Source organism: Rousettus aegyptiacus, unplaced genomic scaffold (genome assembly GCF_014176215.1).
Source record: "Rousettus aegyptiacus isolate mRouAeg1 unplaced genomic scaffold, mRouAeg1.p scaffold_m13_p_2, whole genome shotgun sequence".
NCBI classification, from domain to species: Eukaryota; Metazoa; Chordata; class Mammalia; order Chiroptera; family Pteropodidae; genus Rousettus; species Rousettus aegyptiacus.
The window spans coordinates 94751286-94766555 of NW_023416295.1; the positions used below are offsets into that span (position 1 = coordinate 94751286).

Sequence of the window (15270 nt, forward strand, 5' to 3'; positions counted from 1 at the left end):
TAATATGCTAGACAAAATGAAGTTATATGTTTCTGAACAGGCAAGCAGACACTGGCAGACACTGTTAGTTGTCTGTTCAATATCCAGTCCCTTCTTTCCGTTTACTAATGAAATCTGGGTTTTGAATTGAAGAGTCCCCGACTAACTATAACATACAGTTCCATGCTCCCTTGCTATTAGCAGGGCATGGGTGTGGGAAGTACACGTTAAATATTTCTGGCCAGTAAGAAGTAAAAGGAAATATAGTGGGTGGGTCTTTGACAAAAGAGTTAGACCTAGATGGCAAATATATTTTGCCCCTTCTATGTGTCTTTCCTCATAGTCTGGAATATGCATGTTAGGCCTCAGTGAACAGCCCTTTTGCAAGCATAAGAAAAGCCATATACTATAGTGAAAAGAAAAGAGCTCAGACCCTTTGGTATCATGGAACCAATAAAGCTGCCCTAGATTGTCTCCTTCCACACTTCTTGTTAGGTAAGAAAAATAAAACTCTATTTTATTAATATTTTCTTAAACGTTTATTGAATATAGGGGCATCATTGGGTTTTCATTAAAAATGAACAAAGATAATCCTAAATTATATTGAAGTAACATGTCAAAAGTAATAATTGAAAAAATCATTATAGCATTTAAATGTCAGATAGCTTAGAGTTAAGAGAGCGAGAGTGTTAGGAAGACTAGTTGCAGTTTTCCAGAGATAACTTGATAAATACTAAAATGAAAGTGACTGGAGTAGAAACAGAAAAGATACCAAATCTAAGACACTTTGAAAGTAAAATGTTTAAAAATAATCTCAATTCATATGAAAGAATGGACCAACTCATAAATGTGATAGATGATTCAAGCTTAAAAATAACTGTGATTTAACAAAGAGATGTAATTATTTTAGGAGAAAATAATCAACCAAAATCCATAGATTAAATATTTCTTTAAAAACAACAACAACAACAACAACAAAAACAAAAAACCCCAACTGCTTTACTTCTCTGAGAAACAAATATGTTTTAAGAGTCATTGTCACCTTAGAGGCTTAGGATGCAACAAGCAAAATGAAAGTGATATGCCACTTTCTTTCCCCCCTGGTGATTGTTTCTATCACCTTTCATGCTTAAGGCGAAAGGTCAATCTTAGGGACTAAAAGGGCACTCAGCAGTACTACAATCAGAATAATACTTCTATATGAAATCATATCCCTGCAGACAGATAAAGAGCCCCACTAATAACCACTATTGCTGAAATAAGATAAATGGGGGCCATAAACAGGAGAAAATACACTGCTAGGAGAAGAAATTATGCTATCTAACCCCTGAATTGAGATGCAAAAGACAAAATAATGTTTCTTGGAGGGGGAAAAAAGGTAGTTTTCAAACAACGCAATTATATATCTTGGGTAGTATAAATAATAATTGGTGTAATTTTCCACAGCACAGAATCAATCATATAAAGCCAATGGAAAAGTTTTTATATTATTCAGACCTAGTTAAATTCTGTATCATTCAACTGTTGGAAACGTTTGTTTTTGGTCATATAATGTACCTCTATAGGAAGAAAGAAAAGTGAAATAGCCAGAGGATAACTGATAGCTCTATAAAAAAATAATCTTTTTTTGACCAAAAATAAAATAGAGCATTGCTTTTAAATTTTCTGCCACAATTTCCAAGAATTTCTATTCTAAAATAAATTGCACAAGTCCTAGTTACCCAGAACCTATATAGAAATACTGATTGTGTGTGTGTGTGTATGAGAGAGAGACAGAGAGATGTCTGCAGGCAAAAGAAAAGTTCCCTTTAATATGGCAACAATGGATCTACATTAGTAGTGACAACACAAATTATATTGATAAATTATTTTCCTAGACACACCCAGAAAGGCCAAAGGCCAAAGGCACATTTCTCTCATTTACTCTCTAAGTTCTTAAGGCCTTACACATCTCCCAACTTGAGAAAAAAATAATCTCCTACACTTGTCCATCCCAGCTCTACCATTTTAGGATGTTGCAGTTGAATGTTAACCAATAATCAGTGCCACATCAAACTTATAATGACAATAACCAACATATGAAACACTATGTAGCTGAAACCAGTAAGTTTAAAGATGTGATTAATTTCAAATAAAACCAGGGACTTTTCATTGTGTTTCTTCTCAAAGATGGGCTAAAAAGCCCCACATGATGTAGTAGGCCCTGCCTGCTTTACACAACTTTAATAATTTCACTTAATTTTCTACACTTAACCACAGTAGCTTTCTTTCAGATCCTTGAATAAACTAAGCTCTTTACTATTATTGGAATTTTCTTCACACTGACTTCCTGCAGTTGAAATGTTCTCTTCTTCTAATCTCTTACTGACTTCCCTGGTCATACAGCACTTCCATTCATTCTTCATGTTTTGAAAAACGAAAAATCTAAAACTTTAAAAATTTCTAATTTTTTCAGCTTGAGATATTGACATATAACTTATGTAAGTTTAAGGTATACCATATGTTTTGGCAAATGTATACACTGCAAAATAATTACCACAATAAGGATAGCTAACACCCCTATCCTGTCATATAATTACCACTTTTATTTTTGGTGGTGACATTTGAGATCGACTCTCTTAACTTTCAAGTATATAACATAGCACTGTTAATTATACTCATCAACCTGTACCTTAGATCCCCAGAGCTTATTCATTTTATAGAGGGAAGTTCGTATCCTTTGACCAACATCTCCCCAGTTCCCAAAGCCCAATACCATTTTGCTCTCATTTCTATGAGTTCGGCTTTTTTAGATTCCACCAAAAAGTCAGAACAGACAATATCTGTCTCTGTCTGATTTATTGCACTTAGCATAATGCCCTCAAGGTCTATCCATTTTGTCATAAAAGGATTTCCTTTTTTATGACTGGGGAATATTCCATTGTGTGGGCACCAACACAAACAACAAATTTTCTCTATATAGTCATCTGTTGATGGACTTATCAGTTTGTTTCCATGTTTAAGTTACTATAAATAATGCTGCAAGGGACACAAGAGTGCAGTTATCTTTTTGAACAAGTCATTTCATTTCCATTAGATATATACAGAGAAGTGGGATTACAGAATTATACATAGTTTTATTTTCCATAGTGGCTGTACTAAATAACATTCCTATGAACAGTACACAAGAGTCCCCTTTTCTCCAAAGACTCACCAAGACTTGTCCCTAGTTTTATTTTTTTCCTGGCTTTATAGAAATATAATAGACAATTAGTTACTTGCATTTACATTGTACAATCCAATGAGTTTTTTTCAATTATACAATAATTGGCATACAATAACATTTGTTTTAGTTGTATAGCATAATGATTGGACATCTATATAACTCACAAAGTGATCACCCCACTAAGTACCCCACTTCCCCCTTACATGTTTATTACAACATTAACTATTTTCCTTATGTTACACTTTATATCTACATGTCTATTTTGTAACTATCCATTTGTACTTCTTAATCCTTGCCCTTTTTTAACATCCCCTCCAAGCCCCCTCCCATCTCATAGTTCTCAAAATAGTCTCTATGAGTTTATTTTCGTTTCGTTGTTGTTGTTGTTGATTTTGTTCTTTAGATTCCAAACGTACGTAAAATCATGTGATACTTGTCTTTCTCTGACTTATTTCATTTAGCACAATACCCTCTAGGTCCATCAATGCAATATCATTTCCCATACCTTCTTTTAGTCTGTGTATCTTTTAATCTGAAGTGAGTCTCTTATAGGCAGCCTATGTAGAGATCTTTTCTTATCTATTTAGGCGCTCTATCTTTTGGTTGGAGCACTTAATTCTTTTCCATTTGAGGTACTTGTTGATAGAAATGCAGTTACTACCATTCTTTATTCCTGGTTTTGTTACATGTTTTTTTTCTTCTTAAAGAAGTCCCCCCAGTATTTCCTGTAATACTGGCTTGGTATTGATAAATTCCCTTAGCTTATTTTTGTCTGGGAAGCTCTATATACATCCTTCGACTCTAAATGATAGCTTTGCTGGGTAAAGTATTCTTTGTTGTAGATCCTGGGTTTTCATCATTTTGAATATTTTGTGCCAAGACCTTCTGTCCTGCAAAGTTTCTCTTGAGAAATCAGCTGCCAGTCTTATGGGAGCTCCCTTGTAGGTAACTGCTTTTCTATTGCTGCTTTTAAGATTCTCTCTTTGTATTTAACCACTGGAATTTTAATTATGATGTGTCTTGGTGTGGGCATTTTTGGGTTCATCTTTTCTGGGACTCTCTGAGTTTCCTGGGGTTGTATGTCTATTTCCTTCACCAGGTTAGGTAAGTTTTCCATCATTATTTCTTCGAATAGGTTTTGAACTTCTTGCTCTCTCCTCCTTCTAGTACCCCAGATTCATATAATGCAAATGTTGTCATATTTGATGTTGTCCTATAGACTCCTTAAATTATCTTCATTATTTTGGAATTTGTTCTTGTTGCCTTTTTGATTGGGTGTCCTCTGCTACCCCATCATCTATATTGGTGATTTGATCCTCTGCTTCCTTCACTCTGTTGATTCCTTCTAATATACTCTCTCTATTTTATTCCATTTCTGACTTGTTCTTTTATATTTTCCACCTCTATTTTTATGTTCTTTTTAAAAATATTTTTGTTAAAGCTGCCACTGAATTAATCTACACTTCCCCCGAGCTTCTTTATAACTAGTATTTTGAACCCTGCATCTGTTAGATTGCTTGACTCTACTATTCCTGGATATCTATTCTGTTCCCTTACGGTTTTCACATCTTTGTCTTCTCCTTTTGGCTGCCTTTCTGTGTATGTTTCTAAGTACTAAGCAAAGCTCCTAAGTCTTCCAGTTTTATTAGTGTGGCTTTGTGTAGTAGGTGTCCAGTGGCACAGTCCTGAGAAGGGTTCAACGACAGGCCAATTTTAGCTCCAGCCTGTGCCTCTCCAGGGCAACCTGTTAAGATTCAGCAAGCAATCTGCAGATGCTGTGCTTATAGTTGCCTCAAAACCTACTCTTTTTAATAACAGCTATTCTAATAAGTATGAAGTCATACCTCATTCTGGTTTTGACTTGCATTTCCCTTGTGATTAGTGATTTTGAGCATTTTTGCATTTTCATGTAAATTAGACTGTTATTGAGTTATATAAGTTCCTTAAATATTTTGGCTATTAAATCCCTTATCAGATAGAAAATTTGCAGTATTTTCTCCCATTTTTTGCATTGCTTTTTTATTTTTTTCATTATGCTGATTGTTTCTTTAGCTGTGTGGAAGATTTTTAGTTCAATGTAGTGCCACTTATTTTTGCTTTTGTTGCTTGTACCTTTTTTTTTGCTGTCATATTCAAAAACTCATTGCTAAAACCAATGTTAAGGAGTTTTTTCCCCTATGTTTTCTATTTCACTTTCAGGACCTAACATTTAAGCCTTTAATTCATTTCAAGTTAATTTCTGTGAGTGATATAAGATAGATGCCCAATTTCACTTTTTTGCATGTGAATATCTGGTTTTCCCAGCACTGTTATTAAAGAGACTGTCTTTCCCCATTCAGTATTCTTGGCTCCTATGTCAAATATTAGTTGACTGTATAAGCAGGAGTTTAGGCCTGGACTCGCAATTCTCAGTTCCACTGACCGATGTTTCTGCTTTTATACTAGCAGCATAATGTTTTGGTTATTAAAGCTTTGTAATATATTTTGATATCAAGGAACGTGATGCTTCAAGATTTCCTTTCTTTCTCAGGATTGCTTTGGCTATTTGGGGACTTCTGGGGTTTCATATCAATTTTAGGATTTTTTTTTTTTTATATTTCTGTGAAAAATACCACTGGAATATTGACAGTGATTTCACTGAATCTACATATGGACATTTTAACAATATTAATTCTTCTAATTCATACACATAGATATCTTTCCATTTATTAGTGTCTTCTTCAGTTTCTTTTATCAATGACATAATTTTCAGTGTATAAATCTCACCTCCTTGGTTAAATTTATTCCTAAGAATTATTTTTGACACTATTGTAAATAGGATTGTTTTCTTTAGCTGTTTTTCGGAGCATGCTGCTAATGTATAGAAAACAACAGACTTTTGTGATAATTTTGTATACTGAAATTTTACTGATTTTTTAGTTCTAACAGGTTTTTTGGTGGACTCTTTAGGGTTTTCTATATCTAAAATCACACTATCTGCAAACAAAGACAATTTTACTTCTTTACTGATTTGGATGCATTTTCTTTCTTTGTCTTGCCTAATTATCCAGGTAGGCCTTCCAGTACTATTACTAGGAATAGTGAGAATGAGCACACTTGTCTTGTTTCTGATCCTAGTGGAAAAGCTTTCAACCTTTCACTGGTTAGTATGTCAGCTGAGGATTTGGCACATAAGATCTTTATTATATTGTGGTATTCTTTCTATACTGAATATGTTGAGAATTTTTATCATGAAAGAAAATTGCATTTTGTTAAATGCTTTTTCTGTAACTATTGAAATGATATGATTTTCATCTTTTCTTTTACTGATATACTGCATGACATTTATTACTTTGCATATGCTGAAACACCACTGCACCCTAAGGACAAATCTCACTTGATCGTGTGGTATGATCCATTGTTCATTGCTGAATTAGGTTGCTCACTACTTTGCTGACCAGTTTTGCATCATATTCATCAAGAGTATTTGATTTTCTTTTCTTGTGGCATCCTTATCTGGCTTTGGTAGCAGGGAATGCTCGCACTGTAAAATGAGTTTGAGAATGTTCCCTCCTCTTCACGTTTTTGAAATGTCTCAGATGGACTGCTGTTAACTCTTCTTTAAATGTTTGGTAAAACTCACCAGTGAAACAATGTGGTCCTCAGCTTTTCTTTTTGGGAGGTTTCTGATTATCAAGTCAATCCCTTTATTCATTATTATTCAAATTTTCTATTAATTCAGTCTTGGTAGGTTGTATATTTCTAGGAGTTTATCTACTCCAGGTTATCTAATTTGTTGGTATATAATTTGTCACATTAGTCTCTATAGTATCAGTTTTTATGTCTCCTCTTTCACTTCTGAGTCTTTACTCTTTTTTTCTTAGTCTAGTTAACCCATTTTCCGTTTGCCCCAAGAATACTTGCTGGAGGTGCTTGCCACGGCAGCATTCATTCCAGGTTAACTCGCAGATTACAGTCCTTACCTTACCCCCAAAGTTTGCCATGAAATATCTCATTTTTATTCCTTTTCACATTGCTCTAGTATATTGATAGTCTTTGGAAACAAATAATATCATTCTACTTATAGAATTCTGTTTTTAGTAGTGGTAATCCTCGACTGCTGAAAATGCAAATCCTAGAAAACGTAGCATTCCTATGTGTGATGTTAACATCGTTCTTGAACAGCTGTTAGTCGAAGATTCATTTTATGAATCTGATATATGTACACACTTTTGTTACATTAGGATTAGAGACAAGTTCTGTTTAGAAATAACTTCAAGAACAGTTTTTATATTTTATTTTCACATTGAAAACTAGTCAGATTTGCTTCAGTCTCAAAGTGCATATTTATGTAAAATTAAATTAATGCTGGCAGCGAGCTGCATTTTTTTTTTTTCCTAAATGGGAACTAGGTTAAAGGCTTTTTGATTTTATCTTTTCAAAAATTCAGCTCTTGGCTTCACTGATATTTCCTATAGATTTTCTAGTCTCTGTTTTTTATTTCTATTCTGATCTTTGTTATTTCCTTACTTCAGCTAAATTTGGATTCAGTTTGTTCTTTTTTCCCAGGTAAGGGGTAAAATTAGGTTTATTTGTAATCTTGTTTTTTTTAAGGTAGGCATCTATCACGATAAAATTCTCTTAGTACTGCTTTTGCTACCTCTTATAAATTTTGGTATGTTGTATTTCCATTTTAGTTTGTTTCAAGATATTTTTTGATTTCCCTTTTGATTTCTTTTTTGAACCCTTGGTTGTTCAGGAGTGTGCTGTTTTAATTTCTACACATGTGAATTTTCCAGTGTTCCTCCTATTGTTGATATTCAGTTTCATACCACTGTGGTTGGTGGGAAAGATGCCTGACATGATTTCAATCTTCTTAAATTTAATAAGACCCATTTTGTGGCCTAACATATGATCTAAACTGGAGAATGTTCCATTTACACATGAGAATGTGTATTCTGCTGGACGGAATGTTCTACAAATTTCTGTTATGTTCATCTGCTCTAACATTTCCCTTAAGTCCAATGTTTCCTTATTGATTTTCTGTCTGGATGATATATCCACTGTTGAAAGTTGGGTACTGAATTTCTCTATTACTGTATTGCTGTCTCTTTCTCCACATAGATAACTGCCTTATAAAGTTAGATGCTCCTATGTTAGGTACAAAAATACTTACTAATGTTATGTGTTCCTGATGACCATCTTTGTCTCTTATCACAGTTTTTAAAAATTTTATTTTTACTTTCAAGTATACGATATATTGGTTAGACTTTTACATAGATTATGAAACAATCTCCCTGATTACGCTTCCTCTCCTCTGGCTTTCACCTAGCTATTACATTACAAAACCATCTATCAACTACTAATTTGTACTTCTTTAACCCTTCACCCCTTTCTCCCAGGCCCCCAAACTCCCCTCCCCTCTGGCAATCACCAGACTGTCCTCTATAGTTATGAGTCTATTTTTGATTAGTTTGTTCTTTTTGTTTCTTAGAGTCTGCCTACAAGTGAAATCATATGGTATTTATCTGACTTATTTCACTCAGCATGTGAAATAGATCCATCCATGTCATTGTGAATGGCACAATTTCATTTTTTAAATGACTGAGTAATATTCCATTTTATATATGAACCATAATTTCTTTATCCAATCATCTTTTGATGGACATTTAGGTTGCTTCCATATCTTGGCTATTGTAAATTGAGCTGCCACGAACATAGGGGTACATAGATCTTTAAAATTATTATTTTGTAAATTATCAAATTGTTGGGTCAAAAGGTATCACCATTTTTAATTTTTTGAGAAACCTCCCGACTGTTTTCCATAGAGGCTGTACCAATTTGCAATCCCACCAACAGTGTACTAGGGTTCCCTTTCCTCCACATCTTGCCAACTCTAGTTCTTTGATTTATTGATTATAGCCATTCTGACAGGTGTGAGGTCATTTTAATTTGCATTTCTCTGATGACTAGTGATTTTGGGACCTTGAGAATCTTTTCATATGTCTATTGGCCATCTGTATTTCCTCTTTGGAGAAATATATATTCAGGTCTTCTCTCATATTTTCATTGTATTGTTTTTCTGTTGTCGAGATGTATGAGTTCTTTATATATTTTGGATATTAACCTCTTATCAGATATGTCATAAGAAAATATCTTCCCCCACTCAGCCAGTTGTCTTTTTTTGTTGATGGTTTCCTCTGCTGTGCAAAAACTTTTTATTTAGATGTAGTTGCATTTGTTTATTTTTTCTTGTGTTCCCCTTGCCCGAGGAGACGTGTCTGAAAATTAAATTACTAGTAGCAATATCAGAGAGATTACTGCCTTCGTTTTCTTCTATAAGTTTTATGGTTTTGGATCATATGTTCAAGTCTTTAATCCATTTCAAGTCTATTTTTCTATATGGTGTAAGAAAGTGGTCCATTTTTTTTTTTTTCATGTATCTGTCCAAATTTCCCAACACAATTTATTGGAGACTGTTTTGTTACCCCATTGTATATTCTTGCCTCCTTGTCATATATTAAGTGAGAGTATAGGTGTAGATTTATTTCTGGGCTCTCTATTCTGTTCCGTTGATCAATGTATCTGTTTTTATGCCAGTGCCATGCATTACTGTTGGTTTATAGTATAGTTTGATATCAGGTGGTGTGATACCTTCAACTTTGTTCTTCTTTCTCAAGATTGCTGTGGCTATTCGGAGTCTTTAATGGTTCCATATAAATTTTAAGATCATTTGTTCTAGCTCTCTACAAAATGTCATTGGTATTTTGATAGGGATTACACTGAATCTATAGATTGCTTTGGGTAGTATGGTCGTTTTAATGATGTTGATCCTTCCTACCCATGAGAATAGCATATATTTCCATTTATTTGTATCTTCTTCAATTTCTTTTTTTCAATGACTTATACTTTTCTGAGAATAGGTCTTTCACCTCCTTGGCTAATTTGATTCCCAGGTATTTTATTGTGTTTTTGATGCAATTATAAATGGGATTGTTTTCTTAATTTCCTTTTTTATTTTATTCTATTTTTATGCAAGGCAACCCTTGGTTGACCTCACAGATTGCAAAAACCTTGTCAGCTTACAATCCCTTATTTTTTAATTTTTATTATTTTTTTTACGCCTACAGCACCTGGTCTTCCTAGGTGGTCTCCTATCTAAGTACTATCCAGGCCTGACCCTGTTTAGCTTTCGAGATCAGATGGGATTAGGCTTGTTCAGGGTAGCATGGCTGTAGACTTAATTTCTCTTTCTAAAAGTTCATCAGTGGTGTATAAAAATGCCACTAACTTCTGAATATTATTTTTGTATCCTGCTACTTTAATGAATTCATTGATCAATTTTAACAGCTTTTTTGTAGAATCTTTAGGGTTCTTTATATATAGTATCATGTCATCTGCAAATAATGAGAGTTTTACTTCTTTCTCTGCAATCTGCTTACATTTTCTCTTTCTTGCCTTATTGCTATGGCTAAGACTTCCAATTAAATCTTGAACAGGAACTGTGAAAGTGGGCATCCTTGTCTTGTTCCTAATCTTAAGGAAAACTCTTGTAGCATTTCCTCATTGAGTATGTTAGCTGTAGATTTGTCATATATATGAATAGAGCCTTATTATGTTGAAATATGTGCCCTCTATTCCCACTTTGCTGAGCATTTTTATCATAAATGGATGCTGGTCTTATTACAGTTTTTGATTCAAAGTCTATTTTCTTTGATATAACTATAGCTACATATACTCTCTTTTGTTTTCCATTTGCATGAAATATCTTTTTTCCATCTCTTCACTTTGAGTCTATGTGTGCCCTTAAAGCTGAAGTATCTTCTGAAGGCAGCATATAGTTAAAATCTTATTTTTTAATTTATACAGCCACTCTGTGCCTTTGGGTTAAAAATTTAATCCATTTACATTTTGAGTAATTATTGATAGGTAAGAAACTACTAATGTTATCTTATTGTTTTCTGGTTGTTTTTCAGATACCTTGTTTCTTTCTCTTATTTTGGTATCTTTGTTACCTAATTTTCCATAGTGACATACTTCTCATTACTATGATGCTTTCTCATTATCTTTTGTGCATCTACTGTAGGTTCTTGCTTTATAGTTACCATGAGGCTTACATAAAACATTGTATAGATATAAAAGCCTATTTTAAGCTGATTACAACTTAACTCTGCATACAGAAACTTTACCCTTTTGCTCCCTTACTGATATTTTGTTTTTGCTCTCATAACTTACCTCTTTTTATATTGTGTATTCATTAACAAATTATTGTAGCTAAACTTATTTTTAATACTTTTATCCTTTCAACCATTAATCTAGAGTTAAGTGTTAACAGATTAGCATATTACAGTATTACAAATTTGATTATATACTTACATTTACCAAGATGCTTTCTATTTTCACATGTTTTCAATGTTAATAATTAGCATTCTTTTGTTTCAGCCTGAAGAACTCCTTTCAGCATTTCATGAGATCATTTTGTGTCAAAATTTTGTTGTGACATATTAGATCCATGAATGTGAATATCCTAATATCTCCACAGATTTGGAAAGTTCTCCACCATTTTATCTTTAAAAAAGCTTTCTCATTCTTTCTCTTTTTCTATGCCTCGTGGGAGGTCAAATAATGCATTGCTTGTTTCTTTTAATGGCATCCCATAATTCACATAGGATTTCTTCATCCCTATCCATTTTTTTCTTTTTTCTACTCCAACTTCATGATTTTGAATGACCAGTGTTCTAGTTAAGTAATTCTTTCTTCTGCTTGGTTGAGTCTGCTGTTGAAGCTCTCTACTGAATTCTTCATTTCTTTTTTTGTTTGTTTGTTTTTTAGGTGAAGCAACCCTTGGTTGACCTCAGAGATTACAAGGACCTTGTCTGCTTACAATCCCTTATTTTTTTATTTTTTACATCTACAGCACCTGGTCTTCCTAGGTGGTCTCCCATCCAAGTACTAATTAGGCCTGACCCTGCTTAGTTTCCAAGATCAGATGGGATTGGGTTCGTTCAGGGCAGCATGGCTGTAGACCTAAATTTTTCATTTCAGGAAATATATTTTTCAACTCTAGAATTTGTTTTTTCAAATGGTTTCCATCTATTTGTCGAACTTCTCATTTGTTCATGTATTAATTCCTGATTTCATTTAGTGGTCTGTGTTTTCTTGTAATTCACTAAATTTTTTTAGGAGTATTGATTATTCTGAATTCTTTTCTCAGATGATTCATAGATCTCCATTTCTTTAGGGTCATTCCTTGGAGTTTTATTAATTTCCTTTGGTGGAATCATGCTTCCTTGATTGTTCATGATCCTTTTGGCCTTACATTGGTAACTGCGTATTTGAGAATGTAAGTACCTCTTCCCATCTTTACTGACTGGCTTTGCCAGGCAAAGTCCTTCACCAGACAGCCCATCTAGTGATGTCTGTGGGCAGGCTGGCTGCTAGAGTCCTTGGATGGGCAGGCCTGGTGCTTTGGCCTGCAGTAATGAGCCAGGGACCTGGGTCTGCATGGAAATACCTGCATCCTAGATCCACTGGGGCCAACTAGGCTCCAGGGACCACTGGGGTAGACCTGGGGATACCTGGTCCAGTACTAGGAAGGACCAGAGCCTAGTTTTGTGGAAGCCAGCCTGGGAGCCTGGCTTTCATGGGTGTTGATTTTGAAGCTAGGGCAGCTAGGGCTGCTGAAGCTCTCTTGGTACTGGAGTGAGCTGGAAGCCTGGGTTTGTAGTAATTGGTCTGCAGTCTATGTCCTTTGGGGACTCACCTGGTGCTGGTCTGGCTGGAGGTCTGGAGTCATGGAGCTGGCCTGGGGTTGAGGTAAGTCTGTGGTAGGTGGTCTAGAGCTAGGTAGGCCCAGCTAGCAGACTAGATTACTTAATGCACCTGGAGCCTGGGTTCACAGGCGTTGACTGGAAACCTGAGACAAAGAAGTTACCCAGGACCATGGAAGCCAGCATAGGAATGTGCTGGGAGCCTGGGTTCACAAGAGACCATCGGGAGCATGGAGCCATAGGGGCTGCCTGAGGATGTAGAAGCTGGCAGGCACTGGGGCCTGGGCTCACAGAAGCCTGCAGAGAGCCATCTAAGATTGAAGGAGTTGGCCTGGTGCCGGGGTGAACTGACTCTGGGGTCCATGGTGAAGCCAGGTGCTCACTTCATTTTCACGCTACACTAGGATGCCTGGGCTTGGGGGAGGGGTGATGGGAGTAGTATAAATCAATGCGTTTTATTTCTGTACCTCATGCAGGTGTTGTAATCTCTCACATAAATCCTTGGCTCCTCTGAAGGTATCTTTGTACAAGGACAGTTATTTAAATTGATATTTCGGCAGGGGCAAGAGTGCTAGAAATTCCTATGCTACCATTTTGCTGATGTTGCTCTCATTCCTCAGGTCTTAATGCTACTTCACAGAGAAGATCGCTGCAGATTAGCTCAGACTCCCTGTTATACATTTTCATTTAATACCATATTTTTTTGTGAATTAGATGCTATAATTAAATTATTATTTGCTTAACGTGTCCTTCCATCACTAGGATATTGGATAAAAGGACTGAATCTATCCTGTTCGAATTATTAATGTCCACTATGGTTACTAAGACACAGGTGCTATTGTAGACATTTATTAAAAGATAGAAAAAAAGAAAGAGGAAGGAATAAGACAAAGAGGAAGAGTAGAAGATGAAAGAAGTGGAGGTAAATGAAACTCATACTTTTTTATTATGAGTATTTCTTTTAAAAGTAAGCCAAGGTATTCCATTATTTTTTTTCTGTAATGAAAGAGATGGGTTCTACACACTCCTACCAGCATAACCTAATAACCTAGACTAAGCATTATATATTACTCTACTAGCTATAACTTCGTGGAAATTACCAACTATAATTAAACACCAGGACAGACTGAAGAAAATATCTATTAGAAAAAACTATTAATATTATGCATCTAACACTACTGCAGTTGGATAAAAGAAAATATAAAAAATCTTATACAAATGGAACAGGGAAGAGAAGTTTAGGGACCAACTTTTCTTGCAAAGTAGTTGTGTCTATTTTAAGGCTCTTAGAAATTCTAGGTTGCCCAACCCAGTGCAAATAAGTGAGAGAGGCAAGATTCAAATCCTGGTGTGTCTATCCTTAACATTCATACCAGAAAGGATACTTAACTACTAAAAGTTATAAAATACGAACTTGATTACAGGCTTCCTTATCCCTGTTAAATACACCCACTATTAGGGTAACAGTCATTCTCCACATTTCTAGGCCTCTGTTCCCGGTCTTGCTCCCTTGAGAGTGACCCAGCTGGCGAGTTTTGAGAAAGAGATGAGCATGCTTATTTTGGCCCCTTCTGCTCTCTTCTCTTCAGGGATTCACCTGCCTACACAGGATGCACATTTTGTTCTGCTCTCTGTCGTGTAGTAAAATGTCTACAGTTACTCAACTGCGTAGTGGGTAGATCTGTCTAATTCAGGCATGAAATATTAGAAAGGTCATTTGGCTGTAAATACAAAGTCATATACTTTCATCAGCTTTATCAGTATAAAGATAATATTTTCATCTTTCTTGTTCAGACTCCCTGTTTATCTCTCAATTGGATCCAAATTCAGAAGGGTAAAAGCTGAAGATCTTTGGTAAGGGATACAAAATATATCTGCCCCAGGAGTGAAAAAATCCACCTTTTTACTATACATATATAATACCATTTTTAGAGGTTGAATCTTGTTTTTTCCCAGTCCCCAAATATTCTAACCTGTGATTATTCATTGAGATTCTAGTAATAATTAAAACAGAAAATAACAGCCAAGGTCTGTTTTAAGTGTTTTAGATGTAGCAATTTATTTAATCCTCTCAACACTGTGTATTATTATGAATCTCCACTTTATAAATGAGGAAACCAAATAGCTGAAAGTTTAACTATCTTTTCTGTGGTCACATACCAAGTTGGACTCCAGAGTCTTATGCGCTTAACTAGTCTTCTTCAGTTTAGTGGGTCTTGAGGAGCAAGATTTAAAATACAAAATAAACAAGAATAAAAAAGAATAGAAAATATCAGTGCATACAGTAAAAGTACTGCTTTGTTAAATGCTTGTTTCAATTATGTATGTGTATGAAAG

General features: G+C 35.0%; 1 protein-coding gene, 1 non-coding gene and 1 pseudogene across 16 annotated transcripts in view; all 3 read right to left on the bottom strand.

Moving 5' to 3' along the window:
- The window catches only part of ERC1 (ELKS/RAB6-interacting/CAST family member 1), a 467374-nt gene that overhangs the window by 165441 nt on the left and 286663 nt on the right, over nt 1-15270 (bottom strand). The gene's annotated exons all lie outside the window — the stretch shown is intronic.
- On the bottom strand, nt 10285-10403 carry LOC118614590 (annotated as a pseudogene).
- Nucleotides 12072-12190, bottom strand: LOC118614654. The gene has a single exon (XR_004956132.1). It is a non-coding gene; the product is annotated as a 5S ribosomal RNA (ribosomal RNA).